We start from the raw sequence: 18,953 nt of genomic DNA on the forward strand, positions 1-18,953 counted from the left end.
TTCTAGTGGAGTAGAGCTAGCTTAAATATGGAAGCCACACTCACTCACCAAGTCATGGATGAGAGGAGAGTGTGTGGAGAGCCACACGCGCGCGCGCGCTCGCTCGCCTCGCCTCGCCTGGCCGAGGCGGGGCGGGGCGAAGGGCGCGGGCGCACGACATGCTCGTGAATGGTCCGCCGAAATCCGGCCCCTCGCCTTGCGGGGGCACGACTACCTTTTGCCGTTTGATTTTTTGGTTTCTTGGTTGTTACGCTTATCCTAACCGATCGCTATAAAATCTCAACTAATTGCGAGATTTTCGTGGGCGGATAAGCTCGGGGGTCGCGGACTCGGCCCTATAAAAGGAGCCCGGCAGCCAGCCTCCAGATCATCCCAGTTTCGCTTTTGCCTCTCTTCATAGCTGAGCCGCCTTTTAGTTCCCTTCGTCCCGACCGCAGAGGTGCATCTGCGATCAGGAGAGCAGGTCTCCGGAACCCTTCGTCTTCTAGATCCAGCACCGGGAGAGGGCGAATAAGGTTTTTGGGAAGCGTCTTCACGCGACTGCTCGTGATCTTCTGACCTCGTCGACCCTGCTGATTTCGGCGCACGCCATCTATCAGTAAGTCTAATCAGTACACATCATCTGATTTGGCTTTTTATTTCAGTTCTTCTGATTTGGTCATGAGTTATATTCGGAATTTAAACTAGAATTTGTCTAATTATTCAACATTTCTCTCCTTCCAAGCGCGTCTGAATCTCTCACATGGTAATAAGAGCTTAGGGTTCCATGACAACGAGTTCAAGCACCATCACCAATCCCTTCTTCGGCTTCCAAGTGACCGAGAAGCTATCCAAGAACAATCATGCGTCATGGAGAGCGCAGGTCCTCGCCGTGATCCGCGGTGCTGGCTACGAGGGGCATCTCAATGGCAAGACCAAGGCTCTCGATGCTGAAATCGTCGAGAAGAAGACTGACGACACGATCGTCACCAATCCTAACCCAGCGTTTTAGGTGTGGTATTCTCGGGATCAACAGATCCTTTGGCTCATCCTAGCAAGTGCGGGGAAGGAAGTTCAGCCACAAATCATCAGTGCAGAGACGACGGAACAAGCATGGTCGACCGTGGAGAAAATGTTCTCCGCACAGACCCGTGCCAAAACAATGAATGTAAGGCTTGCCCTCACTACTACGAAGAAAGGTAATATGTCAATCAGAGATTATGTTGCCAAGATGAAAGGTTTAGCAGACGAGATGGCTGCTGTCGGTAAAGCACTAGATGATGAAGAACTGGCTGCACATATCTGTAATGGGCTTGATGCCGATTACAATTCTGTGGTGACATCAGTCACCGCTAGGACTGATCCCATATTGATTCCTGAGCTTTATGCTCAACTGCTCAGTTTTGAGACCAGGTTGGAACTGCAAGATGGCGGCTCGTATGCTCACGTGGCAAATCGTGGGCGCGGCAATGGCGGCAACAACAACCGTGGCTTGGGCACTGCCCGTGGCCGTGGTCAGCGTGGGCGTGGCCAGGTGCGTGGCCGAGGAAGCAATGCGCTGAAGCAACGCAATGGAGGGCGGCAACCGCGACCAGATGCAGCAAGTATGTCTGAAGATGTGCCACTTTGTCAAATCTGTTTCAAAACAGGTCACAGGGCAGCCCGGTGTTGGCATCGTTTTGATGAGAACTACGTCCCAGAAGAACGCCATGTCAACGCTGCCATCACCATGAACGCGTATAATGTCGACACCAACTGGTACACCGACACAGGAGCAACAGATCATATCACAAGTGATCTGAACAAGTTGACGATGAGGGAGAAGTATCATGGAAATGACCAGATTCACACTGCATCTGGTTCAGGTATGGAAATCAAATATGTTGGTCATACTATTGTTCCAACTCAACTCCGTAATTTACATCTAAACAATGTTCTTCACGTCCCTGAAGCTAAAAAAAATTAGTCTCTGTTCATCGCCTTGCTAAAGATAACTCTGCCTTTGTTGAGTTTCATCCTGATTTTTTCCTTATCAAGGATCAGGCTACGAGGAAAACGATTCTTAAGGGGCCATGTCGTCGTGGACTGTATCCCCTTCCTGCTGATCATCAAGTCAAGCAGGCGAATGCTGTTGACAAGCCAGCTGTGTCTAGATGGCATAATCGTCTAGGTCATCCCTCGCTTCCTGTTGTTACCAGAGTCATAGACAGTAATAATCTTTCTTGTTCCTCTGTGTCCAATAAAAACTCAGTTTGTGATGCTTGCCAACAAGCAAAAAGTCATCAGTTACCTTACAGTAGATCTGTTAGTTCTACTAGTTTTCCCTTGGAACTTGTTCATTCAGATGTTTGGGGTCCTGCGGTTGAATCTGTTGGCAGGAAACACTACTATGTTAGTTTTGTTGATGACTTCAGTCGGTTTACGTGGATTTATTTTCTTAAGTATAAATCTGAAGTTTTTCAAAAGTTCCATGAATTCCAAAAATTGGTTGAACGACAATTTGATAGAAAAATTCTTGCTATGCAAACCGATTGGGGCGGAGAATATCAAAAATTAAATAGTTTTTTCTCCCAAGTTGGCATCATTCATCATGTATCATGTCCCCATACACATCAACAAAATGGGGTCATTGAGCGTAAGCATCGTCACATAGTTGAAGTTGGGTTATCTCTTCTAGCTCATGCGTCTATGCCACTGAAATTTTGGGATGAAGCTTTTATGGCTGCCACATTTCTTATTAATCGCTTGCCTAGCAAAGTCAATAATAATGACACACCTTTTGATCGATTACTCCAACAAAAACCAGAGTACTCTTCTCTTCGTATCTTTGGTTGTGCCTGTTGGCCCAACCTTCGACCCTATAATCGTCATAAACTTGAACTTTGTTCCAAGCAGTGTGTCTTTATTGGTTATAGTAACCTTCACAAAGGCTACAAGTGCCTTGATATTAAATCTGGTCGAGTATATATTTCTAGAGATGCAATATTTGATGAAGAAGTTTTTCCCTTCTCTACTGCTCATTCCAACGTTGGTGCCCGTCTTCGTACAGAAATTGCACTTCTTCCACCTGGCCTTGTACCTTCTCTTGAGACGGAACAGATAGTTGATCACATGTTTGATTCCATTAACCAAACTACTAATGGTGAGCATGCAGCATATGATCACAGGGGGAGCTCCTTGCCTCCCAGCACGAGAACTGAAGAAGATCTGGTGTCCACTCCTGTTGACACTGCAGGAGAAGATATCACCTCTGCTGTCGTTGCGGCACCTCAGGTGGATGCCATGCACACTCCGTTGACTGTTGCTGGCATGGGGGAACAGATTCTGTCGCAGCAGAATCCGACAGCTCTCCTGCACCAGAAGATGGATCCTCTGCGGCTGCACCAGCGACTGCATCAGAGACTCCTACACCACCTGGACCACGAACTCGACTTCGTGATGGCATTCGCAAGCCTAAAATCTATACAGATGGTACGGTCAGGTATGGATGTTTCACAGCCTCTGGTGAACCACAGTCTCTCGATGAAGCTTTGAACAGTAAAGACTGGAAACTAGCTATGGATGCGGAATATAATGCCCTGATCAATAATAAAACTTGGCACTTAGTACCACCAAAGAAAGGTATCAATGTCATTGACTGTAAATGGGTATATAAAGTCAAACGAAAATCAGATGGGAGTTTGGATAGATACAAAGCTAGGTTGGTAGAAAAGGGGTTTCGACAACGCTATGGTATTGACTATGAAGACACTTTTATCCCAGTCGTAAAACCAGCCACAATTAGAACTATCCTATCTGTTGCTGTTTCTAGAGGATGGAGTTTACGTCAATTAGATATTCAAAATGCCTTTCTCCATGGGTACCTAGAAGAAGATGTGTATATGAAACAACCACCTGGTTATGAGGACAAGTCAAAGAATGGGTATATTTGCAAACTTGATAAGGCATTGTATGGGCTTAAACAGGCACCAAGGGCGTGGTATTCACGACTGAGTAATAAGCTGTGTCAGTTGGGCTTTAAAGCATCAAAGGCTGATACATCTCTGTTTTATTATCATAAAGGTTCTGTCACCATATATATTTTGATTTATGTTGATGACATAATTGTTGCTAGCTCTACTCAGGAAGCCACGACATGCCTATTACAGGACTTGGGAAAGGAATTTGCACTCAAGGATCTAGGGGATCTTCACTTCTTCCTTGGTATAGAGGTAAAGAAGATAAATAATGGAATTCTGCTAACACAAGGAAAATATGCTAAAGATGTGTTACAGCGTGCAAATATGATGGAGTGCAAACCGGTTAGCACACCATTGTCCACCTCAGAAAAAATATCAGCTCGCGAAGGTGATCCTCTTAGTCCCAAAGATGCCACAGCTTACAGGAGCATTGTAGGAGGCTTGCAATACTTGACCTTGACTCGGCCAGACATTTCCTTTGCTGTGAATAAGGTTTGCCAATACTTACATGCACCTACTACTGTTCACTAGGCTGCAGTAAAGAGAATACTAAGGTATCTCAAACATACTATGGAAATTGGACTTAAAATTTGTAAGTCACGCTCTCTACTTGTAAGTGCATTTTCAGATGCAGACTGGGCAGGAGATCAAGATGACAGACGATCGACTGGGGGATTTGCCGTGTTCTTAGGATCTAATCTTATTTCTTGGAGTGCTAGAAAGCAAACTACAGTATCAAGATCAAGCACAAAAGCTGAATACAAAGCAATTGCTAATGCCACCGCTGAGGTAATGTGGATACAAACTCTGCTATGTGAGTTGAACATTCAAGCACCAAAACAGGCAAAATTGTGGTGTGACAATATGGGTGCTAAGTATCTGTCGGCAAACCCAGTGTTCCATGCTAGAACAAAACATATCGAGTAGCAAGAAGACTACTTGACATTGAACATATTTCTACAAAAGATCAAGTTGCTGATGGCTTTACTAAACCACTGTCTATGCGGAACTTGGAGATGTTTAAGAACAATCTCAACTTAGGAAGTTTCAATTGAGGGGGAGTATTAGAGTATGTATGCTGTGACAGATTGTAAACACGTGTACACCAAAGATAGAAGAGGCAAGGAGATATGGTAGCTAGCGCTGTAAAAGGAAAAGAGATAAATAGTTACTATCTTTACCTCCTTAATTATCTCCTGGCCGTTGTCTAGGTGCTACACCTCCCCTATATGTAAGCCACGGCTGGGGCTTTTCCAGTCATCAATCCATCAACACGCAGCACGCCTGTGACGGCGTTTCTCTCCTTCCAAGCGCCTCTGAATCTCTCACAGTCCTCAGCTCGTCGCACTTCCTTCAACAGTAGCTACGTCACTAGGCCCTTGACGTCGTGCTGTGCACCAGGACGATCTGTGACTCGCATGCGTGCCCTCAGACCATCGCCTTCTAGCTTATGTTGTGCACTGTCGACCCACACTACGTCCATGACGTGCTCGTCGATCCCGATAACTGGTCTTCCAATTGCGCACTGCTCGTCGTCAACCCGGTCGTTGCCACCACCTCAACCTCGTTGCCCTGCCTCCCATCGCTGTGTGCAGGTTGTGTTTGCGCTTGTTGTCGGTGAGACTCACAGTTCTTGTTCTCACCTAGCGTTGATTTGTTAGATGATAATTGCATGCATGTTTGTGTTTGATTGGAGGAGAAAAAGGTCCTAGAAATTGGTTGGAGAAGAAGGTTGTAGTGCATCGCTCGCCAGGTGTTCGATCAAAGGCTTCAATCAAAGGCCATCGTCATTCATGCAAATATCAAATCGAATTGTGATGTGGTGAGCCAATTCGCTATTTTTGCTATTGGTTTCCTGATTGTGAAATAAGACACTTTGTATGCGTGTTAAGTTTAAGTTAGAAATACCAGTTATGCGAGGAGTGCTCGAGCAGATGTGATTGTGTTCATGAGTATAGAATAGTCGCATCATGTGAAACTTAGGTATAAAATGCTTATTGTGTGAGGTGTGTTTAAGTGAATATATCAGTGAAACATCAGTGAATAGACCTTATGTTTGTAGAATATAGTTCCTTAGCATTGTAGTTTGTGTTATTAATATTGTCTTCTTAGCCTGTCTGCATTTAGCATTTAGGCACTTTAAATCTTTTGCTTCTAAGGTGTAGCCAGTAAAGTTATGTAATGTGTGATAATAATCTATTTACTAAATTAAAGAGTGTGACGTTCCTATTTGGTTAGTATGTTGCTAGACTTATGCGAGAGATGATTGAATTAGTAATGTGAATAATAAGTTTAGTATCTCGCCCATATAGCTGATAAATGTGGTCGTGGTTGATTTTGTAATTGTGTTGTTTGATAAAGTCGATGCCCTGCTTAAGTAATTAATATATTATAGTTTTAGACTGGTTAAATATCATGGAGGGTGGAGATTTGTTTATGATTTGTTCATCATTCATCTTTATGATTCTGTTGGGGACTTGTTCTCAAATGCTTAGAATTAAGAAAAAGGCAACATAAAATGTTAAATTTTAATGCCCTTCGTCCACTGAAGCATTATCTCCCCAAGGATTTAATGAACTTCGGACGAAGGCCATGAGCAAGATATCACGAAGGTCATACCTTCGTGATTAAAGTTATAATACAATGTAGGATGAAATATAAAAAATATGAAACATGAGGGAATGATATATCAAAAACACATAATATTATTCACATATTTTATTATACAAACCTAAATATTAAAAAATAATATTTAGGTACATTTATACCTTAGCCTTGGCAGAAAGCAATAATTCCAGTGTAATGTGCCAGCGATTACAAGATTGCGTGAACAGTACAGGGATACTGTTCACTTATTTATAGACACAGGGCGCAGCCTGTGTATAATTACATTTATGCCCTTTACAATCAACTACAATAATGACACAGAATATCATGGGTATTTAGGTCATTTTCTCTTTAAGTCGGTTCACCCCTTCATCTTGAGACATGTCACTGTGCCGAAGCTTTATAGGCGATAGCTTCGGCACTGCTTTTGAGAGGATCTGCCGAAGGTGTTTCTTTCTTTAGGATCTTTGGCTACGAAGCATACCCCCAACAGTAGCCCCTTCGCGGTGCTAGATCGTTTTTCGTAACGAGTTTGATCCGTGAAAAAATCTTTTAGGCTTCGGGATGCCGAAGATCCGAAAAACACCTTCCCTGAGCTTGTTGGTGAGAAACGATTAAAATAATCCGTGCGCGAGGTGGCTCCATCTTGCAGCAGTTACACGCGCCCTGGTGATTCACCTTCTCGGACTCTGTGGCCCACCGTTCAGTGAGTGCGGGTGACAGTTTGTCCAGTGCGGAAGACCTTGACGATTCACCTTCCCACCTGCGGCACTATATAAACAGACATGTAGGTGTGAAGTTACCACAACATTCATTGCTATCGCGTTGTTTTGCTGCCAAAATATTGACCAAAGCCGAAGCTTGCTTACTACATCCTCATCCGAAGCTATTTGTTTTACTCAAACTTCGTAACAAGAAAGAGCTTTGGCAAAGTTAAAAATTTTCAACTTCATTCGAAAAACAAGAAATTCAATCATCAGATGGCCAGAGTACGTTCATCAGCTAGGGTTACTCGCGACGAAGAGGAAGCCGAAGGTGCCGAAACTGCTCCAATCTCTGAAGTGATGAAGCATTCAGGGCTGGTAGTATCGGAGGATGCACCTGCCGCTGAAGCTGAGACACAATGTCACAAGAAACTTCAACTAGTCTAGTGGACTTGTTAAAGACTCTATATGCCCTTGTGTTTGAATCATAACCAAGTAAAAAGCCTTCTACAACCTTAGGAGAAAATTTAGATTTTCTACCTCTTTTAACAAGAATAAAGCATTTGCTACCAAAGACTCTAAAATATGAAACATTGGGCTTTTTACTGGTTAGGAGTTCATAAGATGTCTTTTTGAGGATTCGGTGAAGATATAACCGGTTGATGGCGTAGCAAGCAGTGTTGACCGCCTCGGCCCAAAACCGATCCGAAGTCTTGTACTTATCAAGCATGGTCCTTGCCATGTCCAATAGAGTTCTATTCTTCCTCTCCACTACACCATTTTGTTGTGGCGTGTAGGGAGAAGAGAACTCATACTTGATGCCCTCCTCCTCAAGGAAGCCTTCTATTTGTGAAATGTTCTTGAACTCCGTCCTGTTGTCGCTTCTAATCTTTTTGATCCTTAAGCCGAACTCGTTTTGAGCTCGTCTTAAGAATCCCTTTAATGCCTCTTGGGTTTGAGATTTTTCCTGCAAAAAGAACACCCAAGTGAAGCGAGAATAATCATCCACAATTACAAGACAATACTTACTCCCGCCAATGCTTATGTAAGCTATCAGGCCGAATAGGTCCATGTGGAGTAGCTCAAGCGGCCTGTCGGTCGTCATGATGTTCTTGTGTGGATGGTGAACACCAACTTGCTTTCCTGCTTGACATGCGCTACAAATCCTGTCTTTCTCAAAATGAACATTGGTTAGTCCCAAAATGTGCTCTCCCTTTAGAAGCTTATGAAGATTCTTCATCCCAACATGGGCTAGTCGGCGGTGCCAGAGCCAACCCATGTTAGTCTTAGCGATTAAGCAAGTGTCGAGTTCAGCTCTATCAAAATCTACTAAGTATAGCTGACCCTCTAACACTCCCTTAAATGCTACTGAATCATCACTTCTTCTAAAGACAGTAACACCTATATCCGTAAAAAGACAGTTGTAGCCCATTTTGCATAATTGAGAAACAGAAAGCAAATTGTAATCTAAAGAATCTACAAGAAAAACATTGGAAATAAAATGGTCAGGAGATATAGCAATTTTACCCAATCCTTTGACCAAACCTTGATTTCCATCTCTGAATGTGATCGCTCTTTGGGGATCTTGGTTTTTCTGATAGGAGGAGAACATCTTTTTCTCCCCTGTCATGTGGTTTATGCACCCGCTATCGATGATCCAACTTGAGCCCCCGGATGCATAAACCTACAAAACAAGTTTAGGCCTTGTTCTTAGGTACCCAAACGGTCTTGGGTCCTTTCACATTAGAAACAAGCACATTGGGTACCCAAACACAAATCTTGGAGACCTTGTGTTTGCCCCCAACATATTTGGCAACTACTTTGCCTGATTTGTTAGTTAGCACATAGGAAGCATCAAAAGTCTTAAATGAAATGTTATAATCATTTGACGCAATAGGAGTTTTCTTCTTAGGCAATTTAGCACGGGTTGATTGCCTAGAGCTAGATACCTCACTCTTATACATAAAAGCATGATTAGAGCCAGAGTGAGATTTTCTAGAGTGAATTCTCCTAATTTTGTGCTCGGGATGATCGGCAGGGTATAAAATGTAACCCTCGTTATCCTGAGGCTTGGGAGCCTTGCCCTTAACAAAGTTAGATAATCTTTTAGGAGGGGCATTAAGCTTGACATTGTCTCCCTGTTGGAAGCCAATGACATCCTTAATGCGAGGGCGTCTCCCACTATAGAGCATACTACGAGCAAATTTAATTTTATCATTTTCTAACTCATGCTCGGCAATTTTAGCATCTAATTTTGCTATATGATCATTTTGTTGTTTAATCATAGCAATGTGATCATGAATAACATCAATGTTAACATCTCTACATCTAGTGCAAATAGTAACATGCTCAACAGTAGATGTAGAGGGTTTGCAAGTATTTAATTCAACAATATTAGCATGTAAAATAGCATTCTCATTTCTAAGATTGGAAATGGAAACATTGCAAACATTTAATTCCTTAGCCTTAGCAATTAATTTTTCATTCTCATTTCTAAGGCTACCAAGAGAGGCATTTAATTTTTCAATCTTAGCAATTGAACTAGCATTATCATTTCTAAGATTGTCAATTGAATCATCACAAACATTTGATTTCTCAACCTTAGCAATAAATTTGGCATTTTCATTTCTAAGGTTGGAAATAACATCATGGCAAGTGCTTAGCTCACTAGACAATTTTTCACATTTTTCTACCTCTAGAGCATAAGCATTTTAACCTTAACATGCTTTTTGTTTTCTTTAATTAGGAAGTCCTCTTGGGTGTCCAAGAGTTCATCCTTCTCATGAATAGCACTAATTAACTCATTTAATTTCTCCTTTTGTTGTATGTTAAGATTGGCAAAAAGCGTTAATAAATCATCCTCATCATCACTAGAGCTAGCCTCATCACTAGATGTTGCATACTTAGTGGAGGATCTAGATTTTACTTTCTTCTTCTTGCCGTCCTTTGCCATGAGGCACTTGTGGTCGAGGTTAGGGAAGAGAAGCCCTTTGGTGACGGTGATGTTTGCGGCGTCCTCGTCGGAGGAGGAGTCAGTGGAGCTCTCGTCGGAGTCCCACTCCCGGCAAACATGGGCATCGCCGCCCTTCTTCTTGTAATACCTCTTCTTTTCTCTTCTCTTTCCCTTCTTGTCGTCGCCCCTGTCACTATCACTTGATAATGGACATTTTGCAATAAAATGACCGGGCTTACCACATTTGTAGCAAACCTTCTTGGAGCGGGGTTTATAATCCTTCCCCCTCCTTTGCTTGAGGGTTTGACGGAAGCTCTTGATGATGAGCGCTATTTCCTCGTTGTTGAGCTTGGAGGCGTCGATGGGAAGCCTACTTGATGTAGATTCTTACTTTTTCTCCTCCGTCGCTTTGAAGGCGACGGGTTGCACCTCGGATGTAGAGGTGGCACTTGCTCGATGATTTTCTTGGAGCCTTTGATCATCAATTCAAAGCTCACAAATTTCCCTATAACTTCCTCGGGAGACATTAGCTTGTATCTAGGATCACCACGAATTAATTGAACTTGAGTGGGATTAAGAAATACAAGTGATCTTAAAATAACCTTGACCATCTCATGGTCATCCCATTTGGTGCTCTCGAGGTTGCGCACTTGGTTCACCAATGTCTTGAGCCGGTTGTATATTGCTTGTGGCTCCTCCCCTTGGTGAAGCATGAAGCGACCGAGCTCCCCCTTGATCGTTTCTCTCTTGTGATCTTGGTCACCTCGTCTCCTTCGTGCGCGGTCTTGAGCATATCCCAAATCTCCTTGGCGCTCTTCAACCCTTGCACCTTGTTATACTCCTCTCGACTTAGAGAGGAGAGGAGTATAGTGGTGGCTTGGGAGTTGAAGTGCCAGATTTGGGCAACTTCGTCTGAGTCATAGTCTTCATCCCCCAGCGATGGTACCTGTACTCCAATCTCAACAACCTCCCAAATACTAGTGTGGAGTGAGGTTAGATAGTGCCTCATTTTGTCACTCCACATATTATAATCTTCACCATCAAATATGGGTGGTTTGCCTAATGGGACGGAAAGTAAAGGAGTATGTTTGGAAATGCGAGGATAGCGTAGGGGAATCTTACTAAACTTCTTGCGCTCATGTCGCTTAGAAGTGATGGGCGGCGTGTCGGAACCGGAGGTGGATGGCGATGAAGAGTCGGTCTCGTAGTAGACCACTTTCTTCATCTTCTTTTTCTTCTCGCCGCTCTGACGTGACTTGTCGTGTGAAGGGGATCCCTTCACCTTGTTGCCGGACTCACCGGATGGAGCCTTCCCATGGCTTGTGGCGGGCTTCTCGCCGGTCACCATCTCCTTCTTGGCGTGATCTCCCGACATCACTTCGAGCAGTTAGGCTCTAATGAAGTACCGAGCTCTGATACCAATTGAAAGTCGCCTTGAATAGGGCGAATCTGAAATTTACAAACTTTAAGCACAACTACAAGCCGAGGTTAGCGTTAGAAATATAAACGAGTCCGAAAAGAGAGGGCGAAAACAAATCACAAGCAAATAAGACGAATGACACGGTGATTTGTTTTACCGAGGTTCGGTTCTTGCAAACCTACTCCCCGTTGAGGTGGTCACAAAGATCGGGTCTCTTTCAACCATTTCCCTCTCTCAAACGGTCACCTAGACCGAGTGAGCCTTTCTCTTCAATCAAATGGGACACTAAGTCCGCTACAAGGACCACCACAACTTGGTGTCTCTTGTTTTGATTACAAATGAATTGAACACAAGAATAGAGGAAGAAGAAAAGCAATCCAAGCGCAAGAGCTCAAATGAACACAAATGTCACTCTCTCTAGTCACTAATTTGGTTGGAGTGATTCCGGACTTGGGAGAGGATTTGATCTCTTTGTTTGTGTCTTGTATTGAATGCTATAGCTCTTGTATGAGGTTTGAAGGCTGAAAACTTGGATGCAATGAATGGTGGGTGGTTGGGGGTATTTATAGCCCCAACCACTAAATGAGCTGTTGGTGGAGGCTGCTGTCGCATGGCGCACCGGACAGTCCGGTGCGCCACCGGACACTGTCCGGTGTGCCAACCACGTCACCCGACCGTTAGGGTTCGACCGTTGGAGCTTCTGTCTTCTGGGCCACCGGACAGTCCGGTGGTGCACCGGACAGTCACTGTTCACTGTCCGGTGCGCCTTCTGGCTCTGCTCTGACTTCTGCGCGCACTGTAGTGCATTAACTCCTCTCTACAGACGACCATTGGCGCGAAGTAGTCGTTGCTCCGCTGGCACACCGGACAGTCCGGTGAATTATAGCGGAGCGGCTCCCAGAATTCCCGAAGGTGAGCAATTCGGAGTTGAGTTCCCTGGTGCACCGGACACTGTCTGGTGGCACACCGGATAGTCCGGTGCGCCAGACCAGGGCACACTTCGGTATTCTTTTGCTCTTTTTATTTGAACCCTTTCTTGGTCTTTTTATTGGTTTGTTGTGATTTTTTGGCACCTGTAAAACTTATAATCTAGAGCAAACTAGTTAGTCCAATTATTTGTGTTGGGCAATTCAACCACCAAAATCAATTAGGAAAAGGTGTAAGTCTATTTCCCTTTCAAGTATCCTATCAAGATTCTTGATACCTTGACTCATGTCATGAGGAGTAAAGTGATTAAAATGTGCAAAGTGCAATGGAGTCACCATGGAGAAGATGAAGCTACTTGGGAAAGGGAAGAAGAACTATGAGTAGATTTTCCCCACCTCTTTCCTAGTTCTACCTAAATCTCGAGGACGAGATTCTTTGTAAAGGGGGTAGGATTTGTAATACCCAAATTTATAAAAGAGTTGACCTCGTTACGTGTTTTGTCATCCACTCATTACTTCATGGAAATAATCTCATTTAAAGAATTAAATAAGGCACATCCATAAATATGCATCATATTGGAGTTTTGCTTGTTTGTGTACTTAATAATAAAATAATAATAATAGAAATATAATGGGAGATGGGAATTTGAATTTAATCCAAAGGTGCACTTTAGAGAATTGGAAATAATATAAAGAAAGTAAGAGAGAAATATTGCACAACACAAAATAAAATTATAAATAAATAAATTCATCACATTTTTGGGTATGTTCAAATTGCAATTTTAATCTGAGGATAAATTGCCACAAGTTTGAATTTAAATTGGAACTCTTGAAATTTGAATTTTAAAAGGAATTAGAAAAAGAAAAGAAAGAATAAAGAAAATGGAAACTCGTATGGGCCCAATGTCTTAAGCGCGGCCCACCTCAGCCCACCGCTCGTCCGCGCAGCCCATCAACCCTTCGCTGCGCCGGGATCTAACGCGCGGGCCCCTCCGCTCGGTCGCAGGTCCTCACTACGTGCGCGTGGATCGTGGAAGTGTGGCCCACCTGGCGGACGCTCTCTCAGCCTGGGACGCTTCCACGTGGGACCAGTTCGTCGGACCCGTTGTCTCCGCGATAATCGCGGGCGCTTCAACCGAACTCTGGGCAATTCGCCCCAGCTGGCTACCGACCCTCCCTAGTATTTAGGTGTTGCGTACCTTGCGGCGTTCCTAAACCCTGAGTTCCACGAACCCTTCATGCCATCACAACCATCGCCAGTGGGGTGAAATTGGGAGAGAGGGAGAAGAGGTCGCCGCCGCACCGATTCCTTGGATCACCGTCGTCTGGACTACCAGAAAGGTGCGATTGGCTAGCGCGGTGGTGCGTAGATTGTCTGTGAGCCAACCTCTTGGCGCGGGGTCATCGGGACTCCACTAAATTCGTCGCCGGAATATCCTACGCTACTACCCCGGGCGGGCGGATGTGGACAACCCACCTGGACACCCATATGGCTGGTACGTCTTCAACCATCGTATACCTAGCTTGCTCCGCAATCGATTACGAGTATCGTGGGTTGGAATCTTGGGCTGGTTCGCGGAATTGTATCTCCACGGCGGGTGTGGAAAGGGCGGCGCCGCCGCATACAATCGGGGGGGGGGGGGGGGGGGGGGGGGGGGGGGGGGGGGGATTGAAGATGAAATCGTGTGCCGCTGATTCCGGGATGGACGACCGGATTAGATCTAAACATTCCTCCGCGGTGCAACTCGATCGGGACCGTTGTTCTGACCGGACGGCTCGGGGTAAGCAAAACCTCGTAAAATCCGAACCATTGAACTCCGATCGAGGGTGGTGATAACATACCGATTCGTACGCGTCTGAATTTAATCCAAACCGCAAGATTTAGATTGGATGGCTCCTAATACTCAATACCCCTTTGTCGAGCCCGTTTTGCTAAATAGACCCTAGGAATAGAAGTATTCAACCCGTCGTCCGCTGCTGTTGTTCACTGTGTCTGGGAAATCTTCTGGATTAGCCCCTGCACTTTTCGAGAATTGACGCGCAGTCCAGTTAATAAAGAAAATAGGAAGAAGATTTAGAAATTGATTTTTAAGTATAAAAATAATTGCAGAACTTGTATAAATCGTAGAAAATTCACATTTAATCATTTTTGATCCATTCCAGTGGCATTATTTTTGTAATAATATTGTATATCAATTAGCTCTATTTAATCATGAAATTTGAATTAAAATTATGCACTTGAATTGTTCTATTCCAAGTACTAAATAACTTCATAAATGCATAACTTAATAACCGTAGATCCGAATTTAGTGATTCTTATTCCTACGATCTCGTTACGCAACGTAGGATATTATCATGCATTCTGTTCTGTTGTTTGGTGTGATGTTAATTTTGCTATACCATGTTTGTTTGGATTGTTGCGAGTAGATGAGTCGGCTACTGAGGATCCAGGGGTTCAGCAGGTGGAGACTGCTGAGCAGGAGCTCGTTAAAGGCAAGTTATGCCCTTAATCACTTCTTTTTACCCAGTCATGTTCTTATTAATCATAATGATCTGTATAGGTTAATTTTGGTGGGACCCAATAGGATACCATAGTTTTGGCTATATTTATACCTTGTTTTACCACTGAATTTTTTGGGTAGTACTTGGTATTGCTTTATGTGGTTTTGGGGATGGAGATATACATTATTCATTTTCACATTTTTATTATCAGTGTATTAATTACTGTTCATGATAAGGTCATTATGTTAATTGGAACATGGAGAACCACGCGGGAAAACAATGCTACCACAAGGGTGCTATAGGACACCCTTGGCTGACTAAATAGGAAAGCTAGTGGAGGACTACCTTACCCGATAGGGGCATCTTAACTTCCGTATACAGATATTATAACCATGGTGGGCGTCAATGTTGGTCACATGCTTTTGATTCTTGAAAGATATAAAAAACAAGGCAACACAAATGAAAAGATTCTCTCTTCACGCATTTGTTAACTTTGAAAGATTAACAAATGAAAGGTGACAAAGGATAATAATAATAATAGATAAGGAAATTCAATCGATATTAACTCATTCTTCGTTATCCCAAATTGTATATTACAAGAGTCATTTACATTTGTACCTTCGTTCTTACAAAACCAAATATGAAGGTATGGACGAAATAGCTTCGAAGTCTAAGCGATAGGGTTATCTCGTAGACGCAAAAAACACCCTTATGTGTGGCACTGTACCCCTATTTATAGTGGCAAGTTACGACTTCTTATGAATTTAAAAATATGTTCACAAATTCTATACATATGAGCTACAAATCTTGTGAGGTTAATATATATCAACTTTTCCTCTCTCGCGACGTGCCAATCAACCTTCTAGAATCTTCTCGTCTCCTTATGTTTCGTGTGTTCACGCTTCAGAGACAAAGCTGAAGTCTTTTAGCTTCGTCGCTTCCTTATATGTTGGTGCAGACGAAGGTAGAGCCTGCTACCTGTAGATGATACTAGAAGCATGTTTAACTATTAGCATAATGTTTCGAGGACCTTCGGCAATCGAGGCACCCAACAGGGTTTATAAAGGTATGGGTTCAAAAGAAGCTCTCAGCATCTTTTTATATCTTGCTCGGTCATTCGTCCTCCTTTAGTTAACAGGGTGGAACTATATAGGAGCGCGTGCGGCTTTGCGTTGTTTTGGTTTTAGATAGTTTCTCACGGGCCATCTATATATAGGGTGGTAACGATCAACTAATAGAGGTTTGGATGGCTTTGACAGCTTACCTCTTGGGTAACAGTCTATTGGCAGGAATAGACAACGCAGGATGTTTGTCGAAACTATTGTTTTATAGTCGTTGGATGTTTTGACAGCTTACCTCTTGGGTAACAGTCCATTAGTAGGAATAGACAGCGCAAGATGTCTGTCGGAACTGTTGTTTTATAGTTGTAAGAAAGAGATAGACCCACTGTTCACTATTTGTCACCTTAGCCCCTCCCCTCTCCCCCCAAAAAAACGTGCGAGTTGCTACCAGCCGTGTCAGCGAACCTACGAATAACTGGTCTTTGCGACAATAGTAGTGAAGATGGATGACAAGAAATAGGGAAAGACCATTGCTAAATACAGGAGGTTTGTTTGCAATTAACAAATTTTAGTACGTGGTGAACTTTCTTTACGCCACTAGAACTGAGTGGGCACGTGGACAACTCGACATCCTCTCCGTACACAGCACTGTGGAGAGGTCACGAAAGATTGCAGGAGCTGTGAGCCGGCCGTTTTCTAAGATGCGTACGCGTCAGAAGCTGCACCAGCACAGCCGGTTGAGGAGGACTCGAGAACTTGTTCCTTTTTTTTGTGTTCAGAATAACGGAGTACCACGGAACGACAGGGGATAACTTGTTCCTTTTTTTGTGTGTGTGATCAGAATCGTATCTTTTGTTTCTCCCAGTAGTAAACGATACGAATTTTGATTTTGGTGCGGCTTCGTTACGTTATTACCGTACCCATCAAACCAAAAGGAAAAAAAGAAGGGAGCTTATTATTTGTTGTATTTTTATTGATGGTGATCTCGAGCGGTCCAATTGGTTCGGCAGGTCGCTCACTTTTGTCCGGTTGCGCCCGGCGCCACATGCTCTCACATCACATGTGCTGCCCTGCAAAAGAGCGCTGCTTCTGCTCGTCCGTCGACTAGCGCACGGTTACTTGGAAGTTGGAACGCGCGCGACCAGGACCGTGAGCGCCTAGTCCCTCCCCACAGGTACGGCATCGGACGCAGGACGCCATCACACGCACCACAGTGCAACCGCTAGCTGTCGTCAGGCATGGCGATGAGGAGGCTCATTGCTTAATTTTTTGTCAATTTCGGTTTATTTTGCTATAATTGATATTAATTACTTAGCATTAGTATCGGTTCCAAACAAAAATCGATACAAAGAGTGAGATTTAGTACCGGTTTTGTGTAAGAATTTACTAATATGTCCTATATAATATCTCACATTCGATTCTAGCCGTTCTCCGGAAATCATTCAATCTCTCCTTTAAATCTTTAGACCTGCGCCGCACGTGCGCCACCGGTACAGGTTGACTAATGTTTCCTATTTATTAATAGGATATGGTTTCATTCGATACAAATAAGATAAATTTGTATTTTGGGTATGCTTAGAAAAATATTTAGTGAAATATTCAGTCGCCGTTAGGGAAATGTTGGTTTAGGGTTTATGGATTAAGGGTTTAGTAGGGAAATGTTTAGGTGCGGTTTAGGGAAATGTTGGTTCAGGGTTCAGGATTTATGGATTAAAGATTTAGTAGGGAAATGCTTAAGGTTTATGGCTTAATTTAACAGGAAATATTTCATTTATCTGGGATATGTGCCGCATACACAATGTTTAGTCAAATGCTTGCTTTATTTTAGATAAGTTTCAACAAAAAATGGTCAATTTTCATCTTTCAATCACATACATACAAGTTTAATCGTCTAATCAGTAAAACTGAAACGCCAAGTGGAATGTGTTTCTTTTGATTCGTGCTCCACTACAGGTTCTGCGTCTCAATGTCGATCTACACCAAGACGATGAACTTGGTCATCTAACATCGGCATGCACACCTTCCCCCGAGCCACCGACCATGTCACTCCTCACCAATGACCGTGTGAGTCATTACACATTGGAATCAAGTAACACCAATATTACATCAATTTTACTTGAGGTTTTTTTTTACTTTTATGTTGTTTTATGTTGACTTGAGTCGTTCGATTAAATCTACAATCGGAATCGTGTGGAAGCTCCTATACAAGGTTTAATGATGCTTTTATTTTTATACAACAATATTACATAGGTATTTTGGAAAAATTCCTATATGATGCAAGTTTCTTTTCATATCTATATTGAAACAATAGAACTCTAGAAAAATATCTATATTTGACTCAACAATTACAAGTTTGTTTTTCGAGCTGACGAGTCGTGGAGAGCTACTTCTATTATTATACTAGAATGGTTACAATATCGTGACTTTGCAAAAAAACTAATTATAGACCAAAATAAGAGAACATGTTGACAAAATGGGAAGGATGGTCAAAGATCATAAGGTAACAGTGGGATCCATATTATAATCTCAAACTTATTTTCCCCTTTGGGCCTTTTACAATTGACATTTTGTAATGTAGGAAGGATCCAAACAACTTATGGAGGATGTGAATACATGATATATATGTTCGATTATGTCGAGCCTAAAATTGTCCCATCGACTCCAACTAAAGTCATCATAACTTCTCCTGTTGCTCCTGCTTCTCCATCCAACATAAAGAGGTCAAAGATGCTGCACACATGTACTAGTTGGTAGACGAATTCAAACATTGGTCAACAATTGTGTAGGTTGCTGCAAGAAGACAAACAAATAGTACATGCCATTTTCAATAGTCTAATGAATC

At 43.1% G+C, this 18,953-nt stretch overlaps 1 long non-coding RNA gene and 1 other non-coding gene across 2 annotated transcripts; both read left to right on the top strand.

Annotated features, from left to right (window-relative positions):
- The first annotated feature begins 1,249 nt into the window (after positions 1-1,249).
- LOC111591202 (small nucleolar RNA Z247) lies at positions 1,250-1,388 on the top strand. Its single transcript, XR_004857443.1, has one exon. It is a non-coding gene; the product is annotated as a small nucleolar RNA Z247 (small nucleolar RNA).
- A 12,274-nt stretch (positions 1,389-13,662) lies between these two features.
- On the top strand, positions 13,663-18,472 carry LOC103650173 (uncharacterized). The gene is made up of 2 exons (XR_002268011.2): positions 13,663-14,044; positions 14,976-18,472. It is a non-coding gene; the product is annotated as an uncharacterized lncRNA (long non-coding RNA).
- Positions 18,473-18,953: the final 481 nt, after the last annotated feature.

The sequence above is a fragment of the Zea mays genome, chromosome 3, assembly GCF_902167145.1.
Source record: "Zea mays cultivar B73 chromosome 3, Zm-B73-REFERENCE-NAM-5.0, whole genome shotgun sequence".
Classification (NCBI taxonomy): Eukaryota; Viridiplantae; Streptophyta; class Magnoliopsida; order Poales; family Poaceae; genus Zea; species Zea mays.